We start from the raw sequence: 14,385 nt of genomic DNA on the forward strand, positions 1-14,385 counted from the left end.
AATGCATAATAATTAGGTATCTAAAATGACTCTTCAAAACTGAACTATACTTTTCTGGAAAACGTGTAAATCTATGTTTATTTAAAGTGTGCAATATTTATAAAAGATAGGGTATAAAATATGTCTTGGAACAATACTGTCATCAGTTCTAAAAGAAGCACTATGAAATAGCTAGAACGATGTGGATAAATGTGTTCTGAATCATGAAAATATTGATTATATTCCTTTTGTCCCCTTTTTTCCCTATGTGTTTTGTGTGTTTGTGTTTGTCTTTTCAACTGGGTAGCATATGCTTTTTTATCATGTTGGAAAAATAAAGCCATACCTTTTAACATTAAAAAAAAACTGTGAAAATCTCAGCCATTTCTATGATTCAGTTGTTAGCTACAGGAGGAATATATTCCTTGTTAAAACATCTATTTGTGTAACTCAGTAAGCAATTACATTATATTTTTTCTTATTTTAGATACCCTGCCAAGGGATTGATTATTTGCATTACAAATAAAAACCTGATGCAAATATGTAAAATTTATATAGGGCTATATATAAAAGTATCAGAAAAAAGTGTGATGGTGTACATTTAAATGAATTAAAATTCACTAAGAGTTAGTCATTACCAAATCTTGGCCTAGGCCACAAAATGATTTATATCTAGTAAAAAATAAGTTAGTAGAGAAAAGAATTATATATGATATAATCAGAAGTTAGAAAAAGATGTTCTAGGGAGAGAGAGAGAGAGAGAAAGAACAACCAGAGAATATAAATTCTTGGAAATTGAAGCAAGAACAAAAGTTTCAAATGAAAGGATGCATGATGGAAAGGAAACAGCTGAAGACTAACTTACTCATCCAGAAGGATAAGTCAAGAAAGTCGTCTAAAGTGTACAGCAGAGCAAATATTTGAGAGAAAATAGAGTCAAGACTTACTCTCAGACATATAAACCCATAGATTAAGAGTTCTAGAAAGAATGAAAGAGAAAATAAAATGAGGAAAGAAAAAATGAAAGACTACTAACTATTTTATAACTAGAAGTGGAAAAATGTCTTGTTCTGAAAGAACCTAGGAACATTGCAGGTTCAGAATTCTAAGGATGCATAGGAAGCTCCTAAGGCTTCTGGAAAGGAGGTATAAAGATCAAACCTTGTATCATGTTAGAAGTGAATAAATCAAAACCTTGAAAATTCTGAGAGAAAAAATTATGTTTTTGAAAATTTGGAATTTAGTATCTCACCATAACAAAGGGATTAATAATTTAACTAAAGTCCCAAATTTATTTCATTTTTATGTTCTTAAGCCCTCTCTGTGTTATACTTTGCCCTCAGACTCTGATCCTCATGATTTTAAGATAACTGCAGTAGCCATATGCCACACACTTGCATTCTAAGGAATCAAAGCTAGAAAAGATGAGGGTGGTTTTTCCTCATTTGTCTTGTCTGGAGAACAAGACTTTTTCTCAGAAGGTGCCATCCCGTTGCTCCTCACATGTCCCACCCACTCACTTTTCACCCGCCTTGCCTGTTTCATTCTTCTCCTTAGCACTTTTCACCATTTGACATGTTACATATTTTACTTATTTTTTGAGAAAAATTAATTTTGAACCTGGAATCATATATGTCAGAAAAATAGCATTCAGAAATGAGAACTAAAAACATGTGAAAATGCAGTGACTTAAAAAATTCCCAGGCACAGATCATTTCTGAAAGAATTTCTCAAGGATCTCAAGGATATATAGCAGCAACCACAAAATGAGTTTAAGAAAGAGAAAACCAGGGATCCAAGAAGTAATGGGAGCAAAGAAACCAGTAAATTCTGACATAATTGGTTAATATGTATAGTCATGAATTTTGAGAGTATAATGATGAAATAGTAATTAAATATAGAAGAATGTATTATTATCCTGTTTTTGCACATTGTGAATACAATTAAGTACAAGTACTAACAACAATCACTTGAGTCATAGTTTATCACCTCCCATATCCTAGGTACTATGTTTGATGCTTGCACATATAATAATAATTTATTCCCCATAACAAACTTGACAAACATATATTATTCTGGTTTTACAGTTGAGGAAAAGTGACTTGCTCAGGTTCATCAGGTTAGTGAGTGGGATATGCCATTAGGACACGAGGACTTGTTTTCTTGCTCTCTTCTGCTATCATGCTGTCTAATTATAATTACACATTTTATTGACTATCTTTTTCTGATATCTCTAGCTACTGCTCTATAACATATTTTCCTGCTCATACAAAATCTTCCCATTCTTTACCTCCACTAATTTCTTTCATTATAATGTCTCTACAGTTATATTATCCTATCATCTCAACCGTGACCCCATTTCTAAATAAAAATGAGAAATTTTTATTCATTGGCTTATACAATAGCATATTACTACAGAGCCAGTCACCAGATGTTATTTATTTGCAGGTACTTCTTTCTTTTAATGCCTGATATTCATTACTTAATTTCCACATCTTCCATGCAAACATTTCATTCTTGGCATGTGAATTATTGTGAAGAGGTCTCTTGGTTTTCTTTGAGTGATTTTACATTAATGGTTTCCACTAAATAATCTTGCAGAGGCACATGTTGACCTCTGTGAATCTTAGTCTCATAATGAATCATGTTTGAAAGGCTCAGTGATATATTTTCTTCCCCTCAGTGATTCTGTGTCAGGCCCAAAATAGGCAAAGCAAGGAAAAGTTAAAAAAGAAAATCTGCCTTGATACTGAAAAAACGGGATTATTTTTGATTACACTTTTTTTCTTTCTCTTACTAACCCTTCCCCTATTCTTGTCCCTTTTCTGCATCTTATTTCTACATTGAGGTTAGGCTCTCAGGGGTACTGACAAGCACTGCAGTAATTGAGACCCCACCCACCATTTCAGTTCTCTATTTCTGTTCCCCCTCTGTCAAATTCCTTGGACTCAATTTTGACTCTTTCCTTTCTTTTCTCACCCCAATCCTCAAACTGTCATCAAAATTTGTTAGTTCACCTTTAAGACTCTTGAATTGTCTACCTCTTTTTTTGTTCCTGCCACTCTGGTTTAATGTTGGTTGGTTTCCTAACCTTTATTAGCTTCCAACTCATTCTGGAAAGAAAGGACCATGAGGAAGTTAAACCCTTGTCATTATTTCTCTTGAGAATTCAGGATCCTGAAGAATCCCTCTTTACCCCATGATGTCTTGTGCAATTCTTGCTTCAAAAGCTGCTCCCACCCTTCTCTTCTCCACTAGAACGAACTGATCTGACAGCAGTCATCTTGGACTTTCTTCCTTGGGTCCTTGCAAACTGTTTAAGAAGTTGCTTCTCCATTCTCAAGAGGTTAGTGGGTAGAAATGTCCTGATCACCAGCTCACAGAAGAGGAAAGAGAACCTGCTCTAGATTCTGGAGACTGAGCAAAAAACAATTGCATTTGGTTAAAATTATGTTTTAGAGTCCCTTAACCCACATAAAAGTGAAATTAATGAAATACCATTCCTTAACAAGCCCAATTCATCTGGTTTTCCCTACAGAGAGGTCACTGCTTTTTGTCCAGAACCAGACAAAGTCATTAATGATGTCCGTTTTGCATTTGAAAAGTATTTATATTTAACTGTTAGATCTGCACAGCAAGAAGCTATATATAATGCAGCAGTTCTCAAAGTTTGAAAACAACTCTAGTGCACAATGAGCCCATCTTCTAAAAGGTAGATGAGGATTTTGACTGATCCCCTGGGGTTTGGCAATATAATCCAAGCTGCTCCTGCTCCAGCTAGAGCAAATGCTCATTGTGGAAATGTTTAATGAAATTGTCCTTATTATTTAAATATTTGATCATTCTCACTCTACCTAGTCCTTGTTCATACTGTTCAATCTCTATAAGTGGAACTCATAAATAATGCAACTTCACAGTATAGAAATTTCCACATATTCTTCCCTTAGAAGCTATGTTAATCTAATTCTTACAGTGTTCTGTCCTTCTCATTTGTCTTTTCTCATTTTCCTTAAGAAAATGAGGAGTCGAGCCTGGTGCGAAGGTATAAGAAAAAGAATGTAAGAAAATGAGAGTATACGTATAAATGTGTGAAATAGGTATAGTCCAGGACTGTCATATGAATGGACCAATTTTATAGAGAAATCAAACTCTGGTTTATTCTGAGAGAGAGGTAGGTTTGTGATATCCAAATGTCACTTTTTTGAGAAATGTGAATAGTGATCCCATTAATTCTTTGAGAAGATGTGTAGAAAGTCTGTCATGTTCCTTTTTGTGATTTGAGAGCCAAAACCAATCTTTAAAAGAAAGCAGATTTATTCTAAAATGAGCAATATGCAGATGAGGGAAATGACACGTTTAGAAAATGCACTTATTTAATTATCTCTTGCAAAAAAAAAAAAAGGCAAAGGAGTCACCACACAATTTCTTCTGCTGGGAAGTCTTTGGAAACAATTTCATACCTTTTGTTAGAGTACGATGGTATTAGAGTCTTTTTTTTTTTTTAATCGTCTGCAGTGCCATGATTAGGAAATCTTTGATTAGGTTTTGGCGAGCCTATCTATGAAGAAACAGCTTCTCAGTTCTATAAAAATGTGTATTGAATGATCTGAACCAGTATAACTAGATTCCATTGCTTGCCCAGTCTAGATTATCTCTTCCACCTCATTGTTTTCTCTAATCCTGTATAATATCTCTGATTAGATTGATTATATCGGGCCAACTTTTATTTAATCATCCACAAATTCACTAATTATCCATTAAGCAACTGTTCCCATAGAGTTCTTGGCTTTGTGGGAAACACAGACATAGATTTGTCATGTTCCCTGCAGTGGAAGTATCGAGTCACTGCAGGAAGACAGGAATCACAGAATCATAACACATCAGAATTAGCAAGAACCTTGGAGCATATATAGTCATATTTGATTGCCTCAAATGATAGGAAATTCCCTGCCTCCTTAGGCAGAATAGCATATTATTGGAGTCATGTTAGTGTTAAAAGTCATGTGAATGGTCAAATATAAGTGATACAGGAGATCAAAAGAGGAGAAATGAGTTTAAAATTAGTTCATGTAGTGGGGTTCATGGGTCCCATCTCTTTAGGTCTCAAGGAATGGGAAGGGTTTTCAGAGACAAAGGTGGAGCTGGGTGGTGGTGGAGCTCTGCAGACATGAAGAAAGTCCTGAAGTCAGAAAAGCACAGACCTGTTTGGTAGAGAGTGAATAGAACAATTGCCCTACATACCTGGCACATAGTGGATTCTCAATAAATATTTATTGACTAAAGGGCAGAATTAATGACTGAGTGAATGATCGCAGAAGAATCTTTCTTGCCCAGGCTTGTGGTGGCAATGGAGTAGCAAAGGAATGCTGATGACAAGCACATGCAACCTCAGCATTAGCCTGTGTGCCCTGGCATTGACCCCTCTGTACACTTTGGTCCTAGACTAGATTCTGCATTTGTAGAACTACCCTTGCAGTGGGGACTAACATTCATTCATTTTTTGCCCACTACATAAGATTTTTAAAGCCGATTTTCCCCTTGAGTCTTAATAAATACTGGTTTGCCTCTCTCTGAAAAGGCTGCAAGTTGCTGTCATCTCTTGAACAGAACAAAGACCTTATTGTCATCTTCCTTGAAAAAGTCATATTGTCTATTTGGACCTTCACCTCCTTTCACCCCTTCTATTGAGGCATTAGAAATGCCATGCATTTGACTCACTTCCTTCTAGGATGTGTTCTCTTTGGGTTCATTCTAAAATGAGGAAATGTTGGAATTTTGCAGATAATTCAGCTTTCCACAGTCCCTCTGAGACCCCTCTCTGTTGGAAATAACACTGTTGTAATGCAGATGCTCCCAGTATCCTGTGGAATCTCAAAGACTCTATAAATGGTTGACCACAGACTATCCCTTTTACATGAATTTCAGTCTGTATTATTAAAAATGGACCCTTATGTGTAGGGTCCAATTTGAAACAAGACATAGTCTCATCAACAAGGTCAATCTTAAATAGATCTTTGGCAGGAACGGGAGAGTTGATACAAATTAAAGATGAGTTTTGTCCTGCCCCTTCCCTTTTTTTTCTTTTTCTTTTTCTTTTTTAAATATAGAAATTGATTAAACTATATTTTATAAGTTAGGCTTAAAACCTCACAGCTTTGAAGTCAATGAAGCATGAAACATACTGTCAGCACACGATGCCCCAAAACCTGGCAACATTATCACATTCTCACATAAAAAATGGGACCGACACTCCAATTGAGCTGGGTGTATGCATTCAAGCTTTGACAGTGCATTCTGCATGCCTGTATCAACTGTAAAATGCAAATGTTGTTTAGCTGCTGTGTATTTAATCTTAGACGTAGATATCTTATTTAGAGAACCATAGCACCAAGGAGGTAAGAGGAGAGGTTAAACCAAAAGACCTTTGTAACTACGAAGAGTGGGGAAAAAAAACCAAAGGGTCAGCTCACAAACTCAAAGGAAACTGGATTAAAAAATAACATTGTGAGTGCTAGTTTATCCCAAGCTCATGCAAAGAGTTGGATGACTGTAGTCTTGCTGGACATAGACAGAAATCCATCATGCTGCTGAAAAAATGTTATGAAGGAATTATCCAAGTTTAGAAACATGCTGCAGGGCATGTTAAAGTACATCCTAAATGATGTCTGCTGCAGATTGAAAAGGAACATCTTATGGACAATTGATTGTTTCTTGAAATATAATAAAAGCAAACTTTGAAAATGTGTATATGAAAACACTGGCCTGTATGAAAAGAAAAGGCAGCATTTACTTTGTAATGCTATCAGGTGGTAATTCAATTTCCTGTTAACTGAACTTCAAGTATTCTGTTTCAGTCGTAGACTGGTGGTGCTTATCATATAAATTGGCCAATAAGATTTACAAATAGTACCTTTAGTGCTTGGTTTTGCGGTTGTATCTCTAGAAAAGAAAATCAATTTAATTTCATGCATTGGTTTTCTCCTTAAAATTCATGCAATTTGATATGATTGACAGGGCATGGCATTATTATGCAGTCTGTTAGATGGACCGATTATGCTTATGAATACAAGAGTGGAGTGAATGAAAGCGATGTGTAATTGATTCTACACTGGGTCTGACTGTTCATTAACAGTTTGAATGAAAGCACAGTTGCTTCTAAAATGGAAAACGATGATAGCAACCTATATGTGCTCTCTTATTTGTTTTCAAATTCATTATGCTAGTATTTGTTCACAGAATGTTTTTGCTGGATTTGTTTTGCCAAGGGTAAGTCTGATTGCATCTTTGTAAATAATTCTACTGCTTTCAATATTTATTTGGCATTCCAATCACACATTTTTCAATTTACGCTTTCAGAAATGAAAGTAGGCTCTCCTCCACGCCCCCTTCAAAGAAAACCTTCCCTCCTACCCACCTTTTCTATATAGTTCAGACTAATTTCCCAGGATAAATAGGGGTAGGGGGTTGCAAGGTGGTGTGGTGGTTCTGTCTTCAAAACAAAAGAGCTGATTTATGGACTGATTGATTTCAGAAATAGATGAGCAAAAACAGGCTTCATTTGTCTTGCGACACTTTAGTCTGATGAAGCACAAAAGGGCTTGCCATCTCATTTTCCATATCCCTTCAAGGGATTGCATTTGAAATGTTGATTAAATGTACAAATTGCATTGCTATTTTCTTGGCTTTCCTAGGTGGTGTAACAAAGAGCTTCAACATTGTTTTTTGTGGCTGAATAGAGGGCTAAGGGCAATATATGTAACCTAAACATTTGTACCCCCATAATAGGCTGAAATAAAAAAGAAAAAATAGAAAGTTTATTAATAACAACAAAAAAAAGATCTTCCACATAGGAAGGTTGCTTTTCCTTTCTGGAATGTGGAGCTGTACTCTTTAAGGAAACAATATCACTTTTGCTGCTCACAGGGACTTATGGTGTTGATTCTGGAATTAGGGATGCCTGCCCTTTCCTTTGTCCACAAATTCCTACCAGATTACAAGACAAAGGAACCAACAAAACTAGCCTTGGGCCAGTCAATTCTATTAGGGGTTGCAATTACATCTAAATTAGATTGCATGTAGAGTTCATAAATATATTAATCTCATATTTCAATCTTTGTATACTTCTGAGTTTTATTAAGTCAGCGGTTAACTTATTAAGATAATAGGTCTGAGAACTCCATACTAGTAATAGATTTAATCATATCAGCCTGTCATTGTGATACTGTATCTCCCCACATTGATCTATGACTTTGGGCATGTTATTTTGCCCCTCCGGTTCCTTGAATAGGGAAGGATAGATTAAAATTTTTATATTGTCTTTTTCATTTCTAAAAATTCTTGACAGTTATTCAAAATTGTTTGGTTATTGAGATACTTAGGAAATATATTCCTATAGTACATTACCACTTTAACATACATAGACTCAGTTTACATATTAAAATTATAGTAAAACTTCAAAGATAGATTCCAGCCACATAGGAGAAAAATGTCGTCTTGCCCACCATTTAAACTCCACATTTATCTGAAAATATTTTTTTTGTATGAAAAAATTATTGAGTAGCAAAATAAAGACATACCTGGTGGGGTCATTCTGTTAAATTCCTTGGAATTATGTCTATTTTTCTTTCTTTCTTTCTTTCTTTCTTTCTTTCTTTCTTTCTTTCTTTCTTCTTTCCTTTCCTTTCCTTTCCTTTCCTTTCCTTTCCTTTCCTTTCCTTTCCTTTCCTTTCCTTTCCTTTCCTTTCCTTTCCTTTCCTTTCCTTTCCTTTCCTTTCCTTTCCTTTCCTTTCCTTTCCTTTCCTTTCTTTCTTTTCTTTCTTTCTTTTTTTTTTTTTTTTCTTTAGAGACAGCATCTCACTCTGTCACCCAGTCTGGAGTACAGTGGTGCGATTATAGCTCACTGCAGCCTCGAACTCCTATATCTATTTTTTCTTTAAGAATATTTTTATGTTTGTAGTGACATAAACTCATCTTTGAAAAGCACATTAGTGATTTTGATATGTTGTGGGGATGTGGTAAATGGGATCCATGAATATGGTTTAATAAATCATATACTCTTTGTTTTAATGTTTTATTTAGTTTTGAATAGATAATGCATTTGTATAATTTGAACATCAAAAAATATAACAAATAAGCAGCGGAAAGTCTCCTTCCCATGTTTGTCCCTATCTCCATAGTTTCCATCACTCCTCTAGTGGGTAACCATTGTTATTATCTGTTTATCCTCCCAGATATGTTTTATGCATGTATTAGCTAAAACAAACATGTATTCTTTCCTACATCTATGGAGAGGGTTGTTTTTTTTTCTTTTTAACACTGGTGGCAGCAAGCTAAAACATATTTTTCAACTTTTTTGTACTTTGTAATATATCTTCAGTATTTTTCCATATGCATACATAAAGATCTTCTTTATTTTACTGAAGCATAGTATTTCGTTGAATGTGCAAACCATCATTTAACTAGTTCCTTACTGATGGACATTTAGGTTGTTCGCCATCTTTGCCTGTTATGTACAATGTTGAAGCGAATGACCTGTATGAATACCAGTTTGCATATGAGCTAGCATATTATCTACAGGATACATTCCTAGAAATAGAACTACTGGATCCAAAGGAGTCTACATTTGTAATTTTGTTAAATATGGTTAAATCACTTTCTCTCGGGACTGTGCCAATTTGTACTTTACTGTATAAACATGTTTAAGAAAATTGAGCCATGATTGATACTCCTTTACCTAGACAAGAATGAATTAGACTGCTTAGAATCTATAGCTCAATTTCTGATGGGCGTATGGAGAAAGAAATGCATTTGAGAGGTGCAAATGCTATTCCTATTCAACTCCTTCTTTTACCTTCAAAGACTAAAGCCCAAAGAGGAGAGTAATGTGCACAAGGTTACACAGCTGATTAGGTACAGATCTGGGACTTATGACTTACAGTCAGATCTTAGGACTTACACGCTAGTGTTCTTTCTGCAACAGAGAAGAGGTGAAAACTGTCTGTCATTCCTGCTCATGTGCTGAAGATCCCTTGGATGCTGCTGCTGCTTATGCTGCTGTTTTTGATGGTGATATCCACCATTTCTTGAGCCTTCCCACGGAGCAGACCTTGAATTCAATACTTCGATTTACATTATCTTATTCATGCCAAGGGATTCAAAATCCATGTGCAAAATAAAGCATTGTATGAGGATCTTTCATGCATCTATCTTATACATATGTCCACTGTGAAGATGCTATTATGCTTAATAAAATGTAAATTAATATAAAGCATCATTAAAATTATAGTAGCCTTTTGTCTCTAACATGTTCTCAATCAATGGATTTTGAAACCACTATTGTGAGAGATTATGATATTTTTGATATTAAAAACAAATCTTTATGTTCAAGAGCTTGTGAGCCACTTAACCATGTTTAAAGTCCCCTTCAACTGCCCAGATATCATTTTCTTCTCCATCCATCTCCATAAATGATGCCACACAACACAGACATCATCTAAGCAGCTGATTTGTTTTACAGATAAGGAAACCCAGGCAGGGATAAATCAAATGATAGCTTTACTAGGGGCACTCAGTGACTCAGGGCTGGAGCTGGAATTAGAAGGCAGGCCTCCTGACTGAATTTTATAACAGAAAAAGAGGAACTTGGTGTGGGAGTAGTTACTCATAAGTACTATGCACAATTAAAATAATGAAGGAGATTTCCTTTTGAGCCTCATATTGATTCACCTCCAGCTTTGTGGATCTGAGAGGTCATCATGTTGGTCGATAATAACACTTGATCTTGGATGCTGTAAATTTAACATAGAGCATAAAATACAGAGATCAATATTTTGATATTGAGGAAGCTCATTTATTGGCTGTTTATCCTCAGACCTTTAAATGAAGTGGAGAACTGAAGAAATGCAAGAAATAATTTTTCACAAATTTCATTTAAGTTATGTAGACAATAATGGCTAAAGGAAAGCAAAGGAAAACTTTAGTATGCCAATATTTCTTGCACTAGCATCTTCCTTTCCTCTCTCTCTCTCTCTCTCTCTCCTGTCTATTTTCCCTCCTTCCCTCCCTCCCCGTCTCTCTCCCTCCTTCCTCCCATAAATGTCTCTAAGTCTTCTCTTTACTTTGCTCCAGTAGACACCTTTATGACCCCAGATAAGAGCACTTATTCTTGATCTCTATCCACAAAATAGGAGAACCGTGGCCATGTCCTGTTGTTCTTTTACGTATTAAGTGTTTGATACACACAAGAAGGGAAGGGAGAGAAAGCATAGACTTTGCCTTCAACAGTGGGAATGAGGGTGCCAAAATTCCCCTGGAACAACATTGCCCAAAGGTTAAATTGTGGAAACTTAGTCCCATTAGGTACTCAGTGAAACACAGGTTTCAATAGTCAAATGCATCTAGGAAACAGAGCATTTTGTATTCTCATCCTGGAGACTGACAAGTCATTATGGTGTACTAAATGCCCAGTGAAGTCCTGCACTAAAGTAACTAACTGGTTCGATGTAATTTCACCTGTTATTCCCCAATTTAATTGACTTTTAAACCCATATCTTACTGAACCCACTTTGGCAAATGCCATCTTACAGAATCCTGTGTTGTTCCTGTTCAGCTTCTCTCCCCTTTATATTCATTAGAAAATTTAGAATATCATAGTTGGGTACAAATAACAAGTAGCAACAAGAGGGGATTAAAAAGTTAAGCTAAGCATAATCTCCCTTCATGTATTCTAGCATTCATATAGAAACAGAAAATAAAGTAAAATATTCATGTAAAACTTTACCCTGTAGGGTCTAGGACTTGTATTTCTTGAATATATGCAATTCTTATTTGTTACTTTTATTACAAAAAATGGTACCACCGTGTGCCTTTTTGTGAAGTACACTTAATCTCCCTTTAGCCCTCATTTCTGTATTGTAGTGGTTCTCACTTTGAAGCCAGGTTTACCCATGAAATAACATCTGGATGACCTCACTAGTGAAGTTTTCTGCCTATGTCGATCACATGATATCACCTTTAATATTGCCTGATGAGGATTTAAATACTGTTTCGGAATTAATCGTTGAAACCAATGCTTTGGGGCTTTTCTCAAACATCAAATAGTATTAACATTTAGTAGGCAAGCAACAAAGATTTTTCCTTTCATGATTTATTTGCTAAAATAAATCACTAAAATTGCATATGAAATTTGTTATTCAAATTTCATATGCAATTTAAACTGCCATATTCTCGTATTCTTATTTTTGTAATGTACTCTCATTCTTTTGTCATTGTTGAAGTTGAGTGGTACTGATTAATAAATGTAAATAATTTCATTTTGTTATAATATTCTAATAACTTTAGACTGAATTTGTCTTTTTGATTAAAATTGATTAGTTCTTATGACTTACAGCAATGAAATGGACTAATCCAATTCACAGATAAGAGTGGTAAGCAGGAGTTACAAGGCATTTTCAAGTAAATTGAATTAAAATATGGGTTCTTTCTTTTAACCTTTCTTGACTTTAATAGGACAGTCCTATTTCATTATTTTCCTAAATTTAAAAGTTTATGAATGTGTAGAGATTAAAAGAATAGCACAGGTGTTTTTTGATAAAATGATTTTATTCCTTTGGGTAATCAAAAAGACCCCTGCACTCAAATGTTTATTGTAGCACAATTCACAATTGCATAGATGTGGAATCAACTCAAGTGCCCATCAATTCATGAGTGGATTAATAAAATGTAATGTATGTTTACCATGGAGTACTACTCAGCCATAAAATAATAAATTAGTGAATTAATTTTGCAACAATCTGGAGACCATTCTCCTAAGTGAAATATCTAAATGATGGAAAACAAACACCACATGTACTCACTATTAAATTGGAACTAATCGATCAGCAGTCATGTGCGCAAATGGAAGCAAAACTCAAGGGAAATCGTGCAGGTGGGAGGGAGGAAGAGGGGATGAGTGAAATCATACCTAATGGGTATAATGTATACTATCTGGGTGATGGGCACACTTATAACTTTGACTCAAGCAGTACAAAAACAATCCATGTAACAAAAACATTTGTACCCCTGTAATAGTCTGAAATTTAAAAAAATATATAAAAAATAAAATGTCCTTTTAAAATGTCAAAAAGTAAAAGTGAAAAATAAAAGAATAGCACAATGCCTGGTTTAATATGCTAAAAACCCACCAAAAACAAATTTTGTGTTTTTAAACATGAGTAGGCATTGCAAGGTATAGACTGTATTTTGGAAGTTTTAATATGGTAAAAATAGTGTTAATTAATTATTAACCTATTAAAATAGGTATGAACAATTATCCCTAGCATATCTCATGTATGTGAGGATTGGTAGGTTGCACTTTAAGTTGGTAAGAGTGTTTTAAAATTATTCTTTTTAGAGTTATTACTGATCGTTATAAATTCTACTGGCATTTTTTTCAGAAACTTGCTCTTCTGTATTATGTACAACACCTGAAACTTGTCTTATTTACAAGTAAAGTTATGTCTAGCATTGGCTCTTCCTTCCCATGTCAATATTGCATTGTAAATATTTCTTAGCTTGCCCGTCTCCAAGCTCCAACACAAATACTTAAAATAAACAAAACATCAATTATGTGAAAAGTGAAAAATGCTTTGCTTATCCTATTTTTCCTTCCTTTTGTATTTACAGATGTCATTCACACTGTAGGGCCAATAGCCAGAGGCCATATTAATAGTTCCCACAAGGAAGACCTTGCAAATTGCTATAAATCATCTCTGAAGCTGGTGAAAGAAAATAACATCCGATCAGTTGTAAGTAGTTTTATGTTCCTATTTCCTATTCTTTTGTAGCTTTTATGTTTTGGAAATCAGTGTTGGCTAAAAGGAGGTGGAAAATCATTTCCAAAATTCTAAAAACTAAGGATCTTATTAAGTTATGTAGCCTGTTTGCTTATCACATCTCTACTCTATGGTGTGCCCTAAATATTTGCTAAGTTGTTCATGACATTTCAGGATTTAAAACTATAGAACCCTAGAACTGGAGCTATCTCACTGACTTTCTTCTGTTCATTTTGCCATTTACTTTCTTTTGAAGAAAGTAAGGATGATAGTAGTGGCCAAGAGCTTTAAATAAGTTAAATAGCAAGTGCTGAGTTTGTTACAACAGTGTGCATTTATTATATATTGTAATATGTTTGTACATGTTTAGGGTTGAGTTTAATCTCTATCTAAATGTGTCAGTGTGCATGCACATAGACAAAATGCATGGCTTCGGAAATAACTTATTTGCAGAAGTTTATTCTGTGTGTGTGTGTTTTGGCCTGAAAGTTGTTCTTTTAAATTTATTTTACCCTTCCTGAACAGTGACTCTGTAGTTGGGTATGCCACATCCCTTCTAAATTTTATCAGTTTAGATATAGAGAGTTCAGAAAAT

At 34.8% G+C, this 14,385-nt stretch overlaps 1 protein-coding gene across 1 annotated transcript in view; it reads left to right on the forward strand.

The window, feature by feature from the left end:
- Positions 1-14,385, forward strand: part of LOC123622903 (ADP-ribose glycohydrolase MACROD2-like) — a 1,130,381-nt gene that overhangs the window by 424,063 nt on the left and 691,933 nt on the right. The window contains exon 2 of the mRNA XM_045529595.1: positions 13,642-13,763. The gene's annotated coding sequence lies outside the window, so the exon portion shown is untranslated. The remainder of the gene's footprint in view (positions 1-13,641; positions 13,764-14,385) is intronic.

The sequence above is a fragment of the Lemur catta genome, chromosome 17 (assembly GCF_020740605.2).
Source record: "Lemur catta isolate mLemCat1 chromosome 17, mLemCat1.pri, whole genome shotgun sequence".
In the NCBI taxonomy this organism is placed as follows: Eukaryota; Metazoa; Chordata; class Mammalia; order Primates; family Lemuridae; genus Lemur; species Lemur catta.